This window comes from Callionymus lyra, chromosome 6, assembly GCF_982586985.1.
Source record: "Callionymus lyra chromosome 6, fCalLyr1.hap1.1, whole genome shotgun sequence".
Taxonomy (NCBI): domain Eukaryota; kingdom Metazoa; phylum Chordata; class Actinopteri; order Syngnathiformes; family Callionymidae; genus Callionymus; species Callionymus lyra.
The window spans coordinates 35,920,835-35,934,565 of NC_141823.1; positions in this window are offsets into that span (position 1 = coordinate 35,920,835).

The following is a 13,731-nucleotide window of genomic DNA, read 5'->3' on the forward strand; positions in this document are numbered from 1 at the left end:
GTAAAAAAAAAAGATTTTTTTTAATGTTGGAGTTTTGAAGAGGATAAAAAAAAAGAAATCTTTTAATGTTGGAGTTTTGAAGAGGTAAAAAAAATAAATATATTTTAACGTTGGAGTTTTGAAGAGGTAAAAAAAAAAAATGATGTTGGAGTTTTGAAGAGGTAAAAAAAAAGAAATATTTTAATGTTGGAGTTTTGAAGAGGTAAATAAAATAAATCTTTTAGTGTTATAGTTTTAAGAGGTAAAACAAATAGATAACTTTAAATGTTGGAGTTTTGAAGAGGTAAAAAAAAAAGATTTTTTTTAATGTTGGAGTTTTGAAGAGGATAAAAAAAAAGAAATCTTTTAATGTTGGAGTTTTGAAGAGGTAAAAAAAAAAAAAAATACTCTTCGAGTTTTGAAGATGTAAAAAAAAAAGAAATCTTTTAATGTTGGAGTTTTAGGAGGTAAAAATAAAATAAATCTTTTAATGTTGGAGTTTTGAAGAGGTAAACAAAAAAGAAATATTTTAATGTTGGAGTTTTGAAGAGGTAAAAAAAAAGAAATATTTTAATGTTGGAGTTTTGAAGAGGCAAAAAAAAAATAAATATTTTAATGTTGGAGTTTTGAAGAGGTAAAAAAAATAAAAATATTTTAACGTTGGAGTTTTGAAGAGGTAAAAAAAAAAAATGATGTTGGAGTTTTGAAGAGGTAAAAAAAAAGAAATATTTTAATGTTGGAGTTTTGAAGAGGTAAAAAAAAAAAATGATGTTGGAGTTTTGAAGAGGTAAAAAAAAAGAAATATTTTAATGTTGGAGTTTTGAAGAGGTAAAAAAAAAAGATTTTTTTTAATGTTGGAGTTTTAGGAGGTAAAAATAAAATAAATCTTTTAATGTTGGAGTTTTGAAGAGGTAAACAAAAAATAAATATTTTAATGTTGGAGTTTTGAAGAGGTAAAAAAAAAGAAATATTTTAATGTTGGAGTTTTGAAGAGGCAAAAAAAAAAGAAATATTTTAATGTTGGAGTTTTGAAGAGGTAAAAAAAATAAAAAGATTTTAACGTTGGAGTTTTGAAGAGGTAAAAAAAAAAAATGATGTTGGAGTTTTGAAGAGGTAAAAAAAAAGAAATCTTTTAATGTTGGAGTTTTGAAGAGGTACACAAATAAAAAAAAATAATCTTCGAGTTTTTAAGATGTAAAAAAAAAAGATATCTTTTAAAGTTGGAGTTTTAGGAGGTAAAAATAAAATAAATCTTTTAATGTTGGAGTTTTAGGAGGTAAAAATGAAATAAATCCTTTAATGTTGGCGTTTTGAAGAGATAAAAAATAATAATAATAATGTTGCAGTTTTGAAGAGAAAAAAAGAAGAAATCTTTAAATGTTGGAGTTTTGAAGAGGTAAAAAAATATATATATATATATATGTGGGAGTTTTGTATAGGAAAAAAAAATGAATGTTGGAGTTTTGAAGAGGAAAAAAAAAAATAATATTGGAGTTTTGATGAGGAAAAAAAAAAAAAATATTTTAATGTTGGAGTTTTGAAGAGGTAAAAAAAATAAAAATATTTTAACGTTGGAGTTTTGAAGAGGTAAAAAAAAAAAATGATGTTGGAGTTTTGAAGAGGTAAAAAAAAAGAAATATTTTAATGTTGGAGTTTTGAAGAGGTAAAAAAAAAAGATTTTTTTTAATGTTGGAGTTTTGAAGAGGATAAAAAAAAAGAATTCTTTTAATGTTGGAGTTTTGAAGAGGTACACAAATAAAAAAAAATAATCTTCGAGTTTTTATGATGTAAAAAAAAAAGAAATCTTTTAAAGTTGGAGTTTTAGGAGGTAAAAATAAAATAAATCTTTTAATGTTGGAGTTTTAGGAGGTAAAAATGAAATAAATCCTTTAATGTTGGAGTTTTGAAGAGATAAAAAATAATAATAATAATGTTGCAGTTTTGAAGAGAAAAAAAGAAGAAATCTTTAAATGTTGGAGTTTTGAAGAGGTAAAAAAAAAATATATATATATATATATGTTGGAGTTTTGTATAGGAAAAAAAAATGAATGTTGGAGTTTTGAAGAGGAAAAAAAAAATAATATTGGAGTTTTGAAGAGGAAAAAAAAAAGAAATCTTTTAATGTTGGAGGTTTGAAGATGTAAAAAAAAATAAATCTTTTAATGTTGGAGTTTTGAAGAGGTAAAAAATAAAAAATCCAAAAAAAAAAAAAAAATTTTGGAGTTTTGAAGATGTAAAAAAAAAGAAATCTTTTAATGTTGGTGTTTTGAAGAGGATAAAAAAAAAGAAATCTTTTAATGTTGGAGTTTTGAAGAAGTAAAAAAAAAAAATGAATGTTGGAGTTTTGAAGAGGTAAAAAAAAAGATTTTTTTTAATGTTGGAGTTTTGAAGAGGATAAAAAAAAAGAAATCTTTTAATGTTGGAGTTTTGAAGAGGTAAAAAAAAAAAAAAAATTACTCTTCGAGTTTTGAAGATGTAAAAAAAAAAGAAATCTTTTAATGTTGGAGTTTTAGGAGGTAAAAATAAAATAAATATTTTAATGTTGAAGTTTTGAAGAGGCAAAAAAAAAAGAAATATTTTAATGTTGGAGTTTTGAAGAGGTAAAAAAAAAGAAATATTTTAATGTTGGAGTTTTGAAGAGGCAAAAAAAAAAGAAATATTTTAATGTTGGAGTTTTGAAGAGGTAAAAAAAAAAAATTATATTTTAACGTTGGAGTTTTGAAGAGGTAAAAAAAAAAAATGATGTTGGAGTTTTGAAGAGGTAAAAAAAAAGAAATATTTTAATGTTGGAGTTTTGAAGAGGTAAATAAAATAAATATTTTAGTGTTATAGTTTTTAGAGGTAAAACAAATAGATAACTTTAAATGTTGGAGTTTTGAAGAGGTAAAAAAAAAAGAAATATTTTAATGTTGGAGTTTTGAAGAGGATAAAAAAATATATATATTTTAATGTTGAAGTTTTGAAGAGGCAAAAAAAAAAGAAATATTTTAATGTTGGAGTTTTGAAGAGGTAAAAAAAAAAAAAAAATTACTCTTCGAGTTTTGAAGATGTAAAAAAAAAAAGAAATCTTTTAATGTTGGAGTTTTAGGAGGTAAAAATAAAATAAATATTTTAATGTTGAAGTTTTGAAGAGGCAAAAAAAAAGAAATATTTTAATGTTGGAGTTTTGAAGAGGTAAAAAAAAAGAAATATTTTAATGTTGGAGTTTTGAAGAGGCAAAAAAAAAAGAAATATTTTAATGTTGGAGTTTTGAAGAGGTAAAAAAAATATATATATTTTAACGTTGGAGTTTTGAAGAGGTAAAAAAAAAAAATGATGTTGGAGTTTTGAAGAGGTAAAAAAAAAGAAATATTTTAATGTTGGAGTTTTGAAGAGGTAAATAAAATAAATATTTTAGTGTTATAGTTTTAAGAGGTAAAACAAATAGATAACTTTAAATGTTGGAGTTTTGAAGAGGTAAAAAAAAAAGATTTTTTTTAATGTTGGAGTTTTGAAGAGGATAAAAAAAAAGAAATCTTTTAATGTTGGAGTTTTGAAGAGGTAAAAAAAAAAAAAAATTACTCTTCGAGTTTTGAAGATGTAAAAAAAAAAGAAATCTTTTAATGTTGGAGTTTTAGGAGGTAAAAATAAAATAAATCTTTTAATGTTGGAGTTTTGAAGAGGTAAACAAAAAAAAAAAATTTTAATGTTGGAGTTTTGAAGAGGTAAAAAAAAAGAAATATTTTAATGTTGGAGTTTTGAAGAGGCAAAAAAAAAAGAAATATTTTAATGTTGGAGTTTTGAAGAGGTAAAAAAAATAAAAAGATTTTAACGTTGGAGTTTTGAAGAGGTAAAAAAAAAAATGATGTTGGAGTTTTGAAGAGGTAAAAAAAAAGAAATCTTTTAATGTTGGAGTTTTGAAGAGGTACACAAATAAAAAAAAATAATCTTCGAGTTTTTAAGATGTAAAAAAAAAAGAAATCTTTTAAAGTTGGAGTTTTAGGAGGTAAAAATAAAATAAATCTTTTAATGTTGGAGTTTTAGGAGGTAAAAATGAAATAAATCCTTTAATGTTGGAGTTTTGAAGAGATAAAAAATAATAATAATAATGTTGCAGTTTTGAAGAGAAAAAAAGAAGAAATCTTTAAATGTTGGAGTTTTGAAGAGGTAAAAAAATATATATATATATATATATATGTGGGAGTTTTGTATAGGAAAAAAAAATGAATGTTGGAGTTTTGAAGAGGAAAAAAAAAAATAATATTGGAGTTTTGAAGAGGAAAAAGAAAAGAAATCTTTTAATGTTGGAGGTTTGAAGATGTAAAAAAAAAAATATATTTTAATGTTGGAGTTTTGAAGAGGTAAAAAATAAAAAATCCAAAAATAAAAAAAAAATGTTGGAGTTTTGAAGATGTAAAAAAAAAGAAATCTTTTAATGTTGGTGTTTTGAAGAGGTAAAAAAAAAAAAATCTTTTAACGTTGGAGTTTTGAAGAGGTAAAAAAAGAATAATAACGTTGGAGTTTTGAAGAGAAAAAAAGAAGAAATCTTTTAATATTGGAGTTTTGAATAGGTAAAAAAAATAAAAAAATAATGTGGAGTTTTGAAGAGATAAAAAAAAAAAATAATGTTGGAGTTTTGAAGAGGAAAAAAAAAAATAATAATGTTGGAGTTTTGAAGAGGTAAAACAAAAAAATAATAATGTTGGAGTTTTGAAGATGTAAAAAAAATAGAAATATTTTAATGTTGGAGTTTGGAAGATGTAAAAAAAATATATATATTTTAATGTTGGAGTTTTGAAGAGGTAAAAAAAAAGAAATATTTTAATGTTGGAGTTTTGAAGAGGCAAAAAAAAAAGAAATATTTTAATGTTGGAGTTTTGAAGAGGTAAAAAAAAAGAAATATTTTAATGTTGGAGTTTTGAAGAGTTAAAAAAAAAAGAAATATTTTAATGTTGGAGTTTTGAAGAGGAAAAAAAAAAGAAAAATTGTATTGTTGGAGTTTTGAAGAGGTAAAAAAAATAAAAATATTTTAATGTTGGAGTTTTGAAGAGTTAAAAAAAAGAAATATTTTAATGTTGGAGTTTTGAAGAGGAAAAAAAAAAGAAAAATTTTAATGTTGGAGTTTTGAAGAGGTAAAAAAAATAAAAATATTTTAATGTTGGAGTTTTGAAGAGGTAAAAAAAAAAATGATGTTTGAGTTTTGAAGAGGTAAAAAAAAAGAAATATTTTAATGTTGGAGTTTTGAAGAGGTAAATAAAATAAATCTTTTAGTGTTATAGTTTTAAGAGGTAAAAAAAAATAGATAACTTTAAATGTTGGAGTTTTGAAGAGGTAAAAAAAAAAGAAATCTTTTAATGTTGGAGTTTTGAAGAGGTAAAAAAAAAATGATGTTTGAGTTTTGAAGAGGTAAAGAAAAAGAAATATTTTAATGTCGGAGTTTTGAAGAGGTAAATAAAATAAATATTTTAGTGTTATAGTTTTAAGAGGTAAAAAAAATAGATAACTTTAAATGTTGGAGTTTTGAAGAGGTAAAAAAAAAGATTTTTTTTAATGTTGGAGTTTTGAAGAGGATAAAAAAAAAGAAATCTTTTAATGTTGGAATTTTGAAGAGGTAAACAAATAAAAAAAATTAATCTTCGAGTTTTTAAGATGTAAAAAAAAAAGAAATCTTTTAAAGTTGGAGTTTTAGGAGGTAAAAATAAAATAAATCTTTTAATGTTGGAGTTTTAAGAGGTAAAAATGAAATAAATCTTTTAATGTTGGAGTTTTGAAGAGATAAAAAATAATAATAATAATGTTGCAGTTTTGAAGAGAAAAAAAGAAGAAATCTTTTAATGTTGGAGTTTTGAAGAGGTAAAAAAATATATATATATATATGTTGGAGTTTTGAAGAGGAAAAAAAAAATGAATGTTGGAGTTTTGAAGAGGTAAGAAAAAAGAAATATTTTAATGGTGGAGTTTTGAAGAGGTAAAACAAATATATATTTTGATGGTGGAGTTTTGAAGAGGTAAAAGAAAATAAATATTTAAATGTTGGAGTTTTGAAGAGTTAAAAAAAAAGAAATATTTTATCGTATGTGTTTTGAAGAGGTAAAAAAAAAGAAATCTTTTAACGTTGAAGTTTTGAAGAGGAAAAAAAAAAAAATCTTTTAATGTTGGAGTTTTGAAGAGGTAAAAAAATAATAATATTGGAGTTTTGAAAAGGAAAAATTATATATATTTTAATGTTGGAGTTTTGAAGAGGAAAAAAAAAATAACAATATTGGAGTTTTGAAGAGGTATAAAAAAAAGAATATTGGAGTTTTGAAGAGGAAAAAAAAAAAATCTTTTAATGTTGGAGTTTTAAAGAGGTAAAACAAATAAAAAATGAAATAATCTTGGAGTTTTGAAGAGGTAAACAAAAAAAAAAAAAATAACGGAGTTTTGAAGAGAAAAAAAGAAGAAATCTTTTAACGTTGGAGTTTTGAAGAGGTAAAAAAAAATTTAAAAAAATGTTGGAGTTTTGAAGATGTAAAAAAAATATATATATTTTAATGTTGGAGTTTTGAAGAGGTAAAAAAATAAGAAATCTTTTAATGTTGGAGTTTTGAAGTGGTAAAAAATAAGAAATCTTTTAAAGTTGGTGTTTTGAAGAGTTAAAAAAATAAATAATAATGTTGGAGTTTTGAAGAGGTAAAAAAAAAAAAATAATGTTGGAGTTTTGAAGAGAAAAAAAGAAGAAATCTTTTAATGTTGGAGTTTTGAAGAGGTAAAAAAAGAAATAAATCTTTTAATTTTGGAGTTTTGAAGAGGTAAAAAAAAAAATGTTGGAGTTTTGAAGATGTAAAAAAAATATATATATTTTAATGTTGGAGTTTTGAAGAGGTAAAAAAATAAGAAATCTTTTAATGTTGGAGTTTTGAAGTGGTAAAAAATAAGAAATCTTTTAAAGTTGGTGTTTTGAAGAGTTAAAAAAATAAATAATAATGTTGGAGTTTTGAAGAGGTAAAAAAAAAAAAATAATGTTGGAGTTTTGAAGAGAAAAAAAGAAGAAATCTTTTAATGTTGGAGTTTTGAAGAGGTAAAAAAAGAAATAAATCTTTTAATTTTGGAGTTTTGAAGAGGTAAAAAAAAAATGTTGGAGTTTTGAAGAGGTAAAAAAAAAATATATATTTTAATGTTGGAGTTTTGAAGAGGTAAAAAAATAAGAAATCTTTTAATGTTGGAGTTTTGAAGTGGTAAAAAATAAGAAATCTTTTAAAGTTGGTGTTTTGAAGAGTTAAAAAAATAAATAATAACGTTGGAGTTTTGAAGAGGTAAAAAAAAAAAAATAATGTTGGAGTTTTGAAGAGAAAAAAAGAAGAAATCTTTTAATGTTGGAGTTTTGAAGAGGTAAAAAAAGAAATAAATCTTTTAATTTTGGAGTTTTGAAGAGGTAAAAAAAAAAATGTTGGAGTTTTGAAGAGGTAAAAAAAATATATATATATTTTAATGTTGGAGTTTTGAAGAGGTATAACAAAAGAAATATTTTAATGTTGGAGTTTTGAAGAGGTAAAAAAATAAGAAATCTTTTAATGTTGAAAACAAATAAAAAATAAAATAATGTTGGAGTTTTGAAGAGGTAAACAAAAAAAAAAAAATAATAACGTTGGAGTTTTGAAGAGAAAAAAAGAAGAAATCTTTTAATGTTGGAGTTTTGAATAGGTAAAAAAAAAAAAAAATAATGTGGAGTTTTGAAGAGGTAAAAAAAATAAATAATAATGTTGGAGTTTTGAAGAGGTAAAACAAAAAAAGAATAATGTTGGAGTTTTGAAGATGTAAAAAAAATAGAAATATTTTAATGTTGGAGTTTGGAAGATGTAAAAAAAAAATATATATTTTAATGTTGGAGTTTTGAAGAGGTAAAAAAAAAGAAATATTTTAATGTTGGAGTTTTGAAGAGGCAAAAAAAAAAGAAATATTTTAATGTTGGAGTTTTGAAGAGGCAAAAAAAAAAGAAATCTTTTAATGTTGGAGTTTTGAAGAGGTAAGAAAAAAGAAATATTTTAATGGTGGAGTTTTGAAGAGGTAAAACAAATATATATTTTAATGGTGGAGTTTTGAAGAGGTAAAAGAAAATAAATATTTAAATGTTGGAGTTTTGAAGAGGAAAAAAAAAAATAACAATATTGGAGTTTTGAAGAGGTATAAAAAAAATAATATTGGAGTTTTGAAGAGGAAAAAAAAAAATCTTTTAATGTTGGAGTTTTGAAGAGGTAAAAAGAAATTAAAAAAAATGTTGGAGTTTTGAAGATGTAAAAAAAAAATATATATTTTAATGTTGGAGTTTTGAAGAGGTATAACAAAAGAAATATTTTAATGTTGGAGTTTTGAAGAGGTAAAAAAATAAGAAATCTTTTAATGTTGGAGTTTTGAAGTGGTAAAAAATAAGAAATCTTTTAAAGTTGGTGTTTTGAAGAGTTAAAAAAATAAATAATAACGTTGGAGTTTTGAAGAGGTAAAAAAAAAATAATAATGTTGGAGTTTTGAAGATGAAAAAAAAAAAATTTTTTTTAGTATTGGAGTTTTGAAGAGGTAAAACAAATGAAAAATAAAATAATGTTGGAGTTTTGAAGAGGTAAACAAAAAAAAAAAAATAATAACGGAGTTTTGAAGAGAAAAAAAGAAGAAATCTTTTAATGTTGGAGTTTTGAATAGGTAAAAAAAATAAATAATAATGTGGAGTTTTGAAGAGGTAAAAAAAATAAATAATAATGTTGGAGTTTTGAAGAGGTAAAACAAAAAAAGAATAATGTTGGAGTTTTGAAGATTTAAAAAAAATAGAAATCTTTTAATGTTGGAGTTTTGAAGATGTAAAAAAAATATATATATTTTAATATTGGAGTTTTGAAGAAGTTTAAAAAAAGAAATATTTTAATGTTGGAGTTTTGAAGAGGTAAAATAATAAGAAATCTTTTAATGTTGGAGTTTTGAAGTGGTAAAAAATAAGAAATCTTTTAAAGTTGGTGTTTTGAAGAGTTAAAAAAAAAAAATAATGTTGGAGTTTTGAAGAGGAAAAAAAAAAGATTTTTTTTAATATTGGAGTTTTTAAGAGGTGAAAAAAAAGAAATATTTTAATGTTGGAGTTTTGAAGAGGTAAAAAAAAGAAGAAATATTTTAATGTTGGAGTTTTGAAGAAGTTAAAAAAAAAGAAATCTTTTAATGTTGGAGTTTTGAAGAGGTAAAAAAATTTTAATAACGTTGGAGTTTTGAAGAGAAAAAAAAAAAAAATAATATTGGAGTTTTGAAGAGGTATAAAAAAAATTATATTGGAGTTTTGAAGAGGAAAAAAAAAAGAAATCTTTTAATGTTGGCGTTTTGAAGGGGTAAAAAAATAATAATATTGGAGTTTTGAAGAGGAAAAAAAAAATATATTTTAATGTTGGAGTTTTGAAAAGGTAAAACAAAAAAAGAATAATGTTTGAGTTTTGAAGATGTAAAAAAAAAAGAAATATTTAAATGTTGTAGTTTGGAAGAGGTATAAAAAAAAATATTTTAACGTTGGAGTTTTGAAGTGGTAAAAAATAAGAAATCTTTTAAAGTTGGTGTTTTGAAGAGTTAAAAAAATAAATAATAATGTTGGAGTTTTGAAGAGGTAAAAAAAAGAGATATTTTGATGTTGGAGTTTTGAAGAGCTAAAAAAAAAATAATAATGTTGGAGTTTTGAAGATGAAAAAAAAAAGATTTTTTTTAATATTGGAGTTTTTAAGAGGTGAAAAAAAAAAATAACGTTGGAGTTTTGAAGAGGAAAAAAAAGAAATCTTTTAATGTTGGAGTTTTGAAGAGGTAAAAAAAAAAAAAAAAAAAAAATGTTGGAGTTTTGAAGAGGAAAAAAAATAAATAAAATAAATGTTGGAGTTTTGAAGATGTAAAAAGAAAAATAAATCTTTTAATGTTGGAGTTTTGAAGAGGTAAAAAAATAATAATATTGGAGTTTTGAAGAGGAAAAAAATATATATTTTAATGTTGGAGTTTTGAAGACGTAAAAAAAAAAAATCTTTTAATGTTGGAATTTTGAAAAGGTTAAAAAAAAAAAATCTTTTAATGTTTGAGTTTTGAAGAGGTAAAAAAATAATAATAATAATGTTGGAGTTTTGAAGAGAAAAAAAGAAGAAATCTTTTAATATTGGAGTTTTGAATAGGTAAAACAATTAAAATAAATAAATGTTGGAGTTTTGAAGATGTTAAAACAAAGAAATGTTTTAATGTTGGAGTTTTAAAGAGGTAAAATAATAATAATAATAACGTTGGAGTTTTGAAGAGAAAAAAAGAAGAAATCTTTTAATATTGGAGTTTTGAATACGTAAAAAAAAAAATAATAATAATGTGGAGTTTTGAAGAGGTAAAAAAAAGACATCTTTTAATGTTGGAGTTTTGAAGAGGAAAAAAAAAATAATATTGGCGTTTTGAAAAGGAAAAAAAAGAGAAATCTTTTAATGTTGGAGTTTTGAAGAGGTATAAAAAATTAAAATAAATAAATGTTGTAGTTTTGAAGATGTAAAAAAAATAGAAATATTTTAATGTTGGAGTTTTGAAGATGTAAAAAAAATATATATATTTTAATGTTGGAGTTTTGAAGAGGTATAACAAAAGAAATATTTTAATGTTGGAGTTTTGAAGAGGTAAAAAAATAAGAAATATTTTAATGTTGGAGTTTTGAAGTGGTAAAAAATAAGAAATCTTTTAAAGTTGGTGTTTTGAAGAGTTAAACAAAAAAAATAATAATGTTGGAGTTTTGAAGTGGTAAAAAAATAAAATAATGTTGGAGTTTTGAAGATGAAAAAAAAAAAAATCTTTTAATGTTGGAGTTTTGAAGAGGTAACAAAAATAATAATAACGTTGGAGTTTTGAAGAGAAAAAAAGAAGAAATCTTTTAATATTGGAGTTTTGAAGAGGTAAAAAAATAAATAATAATAATAACGTTGGAGTTTTGAAGAGAAAAAAAGAAGAAATCTTTTAATATTGGAGTTTTGAATAGGTAAAAAAAATAAAAAATTAATGTGGAGTTTTGAAGAGGTAAAAAAAAATAAAATAATAATAACGTTGGAGTTTTGAAGAGAAAAAAAGAAGAAATCTTTTAATATTGGAGTTTTGAATAGGTGAAAAAAAAAAAAAAATAATGTGGTGTTTTGAAGAGGTAAAAAAAAAGACATATTTTAATGTTGGAGTTTTGAAGAGGTAAAAAAAAAAATGTTGGAGTTTTGAAGAGGTAAAAAAAAAATATATATTTTAATGTTGGAGTTTTGAAGAGGTATAACAAAAGAAATATTTTAATGTTGGAGTTTTGAAGAGGTAAAAAAATAAGAAATCTTTTAATGTTGAAAACAAATAAAAAATAAAATAATGTTGGAGTTTTGAAGAGGTAAACAAAAAAAAAATAATAATAACGTTGGAGTTTTGAAGAGAAAAAAAGAAGAAATCTTCTAATGTTGGAGTTTTGAATAGGTAAAAAAAAAAAATAATAATGTGGAGTTTTGAAGAGGTAAAAAAAATAAATAATAATGTTGGAGTTTTGAAGAGGTAAAACAAAAAAAGAATAATGTTGGAGTTTTGAAGATGTAAAAAAAATATAAATATTTTAATGTTGGAGTTTGGAAGATGTAAAAAAAATATATATGTTTTAATGTTGGAGTTTTGAAGAGGTAAAAAAAAAGAAATATTTTAATGTTGGAGTTTTGAAGAGGCAAAAAAAAAAGAAATATTTTAATGTTGGAGTTTTTTTACCTATTCAAAAAATTAATAATTTTGGAGTTTTGAAGAGGAAAAAAATAATAATAATAATGTTGGAGTTTTGAAGATGTAAAAAAAAAAGAAATATTTAAATGTTGTAGTTTGGAAGAGGTATAAAAAAAGAAATATTTTAATGTTGGAGTTTTGAAGAGATAAAAAAAAATTAATAATGTTGGAGTTTTGAAGATGAAAAAAAAAAGATTTTTGTTAATATTGGAATTTTGAAGAGGTAAAAAAATATATTTTAATGTTGGAGTTTTGAAGAGAAAAAAAGAAGAAATCTTTTAATATTGGAGTTTTGAATAGGTGAAAAAAAAAAAAAGAATTTGGTGTTTTGAAGAGGTAAAAAAAAGACATCTTTTAATGTTGGAGTTTTGAAGAGTCAAAAAAAAATTAATAATTTTGGAGTTTTGAAGAGGAAAAAAAAAAAATGTTGGAGTTTTGAAGAGGTAAAACAAAAAAAGAATAATGTTGGAGTTTTGAAGATGTAAAAAAAAAAGAAATATTTAAATGTTGTAGTTTGGAAGAGGTATAAAAAAATAAATATTTTAATGTTGGAGTTTTGAAGAGGTAAAAAAATAAGAAATATTTTAATGTTGGAGTTTTGAAGTGGTAAAAAATAAGAAATCTTTTAAAGTTGGTGTTTTGAAGAGTTAAAAAAATAAATAATAATAATAACGTTGGAGTTTTGAAGAGAAAAAAAGAAGAAATCTTTTAATATTGGAGTTTTGAATAGGTAAAAAAAATAAAAAATTAATGTGGAGTTTTGAAGAGGTAAAAAAAAAGACATCTTTTAATGTTGGAGTTTTGAAGAGCCAAAAAAAAAAAAATAATGTTGGAGTTTTGAATAGGTAAAACAAATAAAGAATAATGTTGGAGTTTTGAAGATGTAAAAAAGAAAGAATTCTTTTAATGTTGGAGTTTTGAAGAGTTCAAAAAAAGAAAAAAAATAATTAATGTTGGAGTTTTAGAGAGGTAAAAAAGAAAGAATTCTTTTAATGTTGGACTTTTGAAGAGGTAAAAAAGGAAATAAATCTTTTAATTTTGGAGTTTTGAAGAGGTAAAAAAAAAAAATGTTGGAGTTTTGAAGAGGTAAAAAAAATATATATATTTTAATGTTGGAGTTTTGAAGAGGTATAACAAAAGAAATATTTTAATGTTGGAGTTTTGAAGAGGTAAAAAAATAAGAAATCTTTTAATGTTGAAAACAAATAAAAAATAAAATAATGTTGGAGTTTTGAAGAGGTAAACAAAAAAAAAATAATAATAACGTTGGAGTTTTGAAGAGAAAAAAAGAAGAAATCTTCTAATGTTGGAGTTTTGAATAGGTAAAAAAAAAAAATAATAATGTGGAGTTTTGAAGAGGTAAAAAAAAAAAATAATAATGTTGGAGTTTTGAAGAGGTAAAACAAAAAAAGAATAATGTTGGAGTTTTGAAGATGTAAAAAAAATAGAAATATTTTAATGTTGGAGTTTGGAAGATGTAAAAAAAATATATATATTTTAATGTTGGAGTTTTGAAGAGGTAAAAAAAAAGAAATATTTTAATGTTGGAGTTTTGAAGAGGCAAAAAAAAAAGAAATATTTTAATGTTGGAGTTTTGAAGAGGCAAAAAAAAAAGAAATCTTTTAATGTTGGAGTTTTGAAGAGGTAAGAAAAAAAAAATATTTTAATGGTGGAGTTTTGAAGAGGTAAAACAAATATATATTTTAATGGTGGAGTTTTGAAGAGGTAAAAGAAAATAAATATTTAAATGTTGGAGTTTTGAAGAGTTAAAAAAAAAGAAATATTTTATCGTATGTGTTTTGAAGAGGTAAAAAAAAAGAAATCTTTTAACGTTGAAGTTTTGAAGAGGAAAAAAAAAAATCTTTTAATGTTGGAGTTTTGAAGAGGTAAAAAAATAATAATATTGGAGTTTTGAAAAGGAAAAAATATATATATTTGAATGTTGGAGTTTTGAAGAGGAAAAAAAAATATAACAATATTGGAGTTTTGAAGAGGTATAAAAAAAATAATATTGGAGTT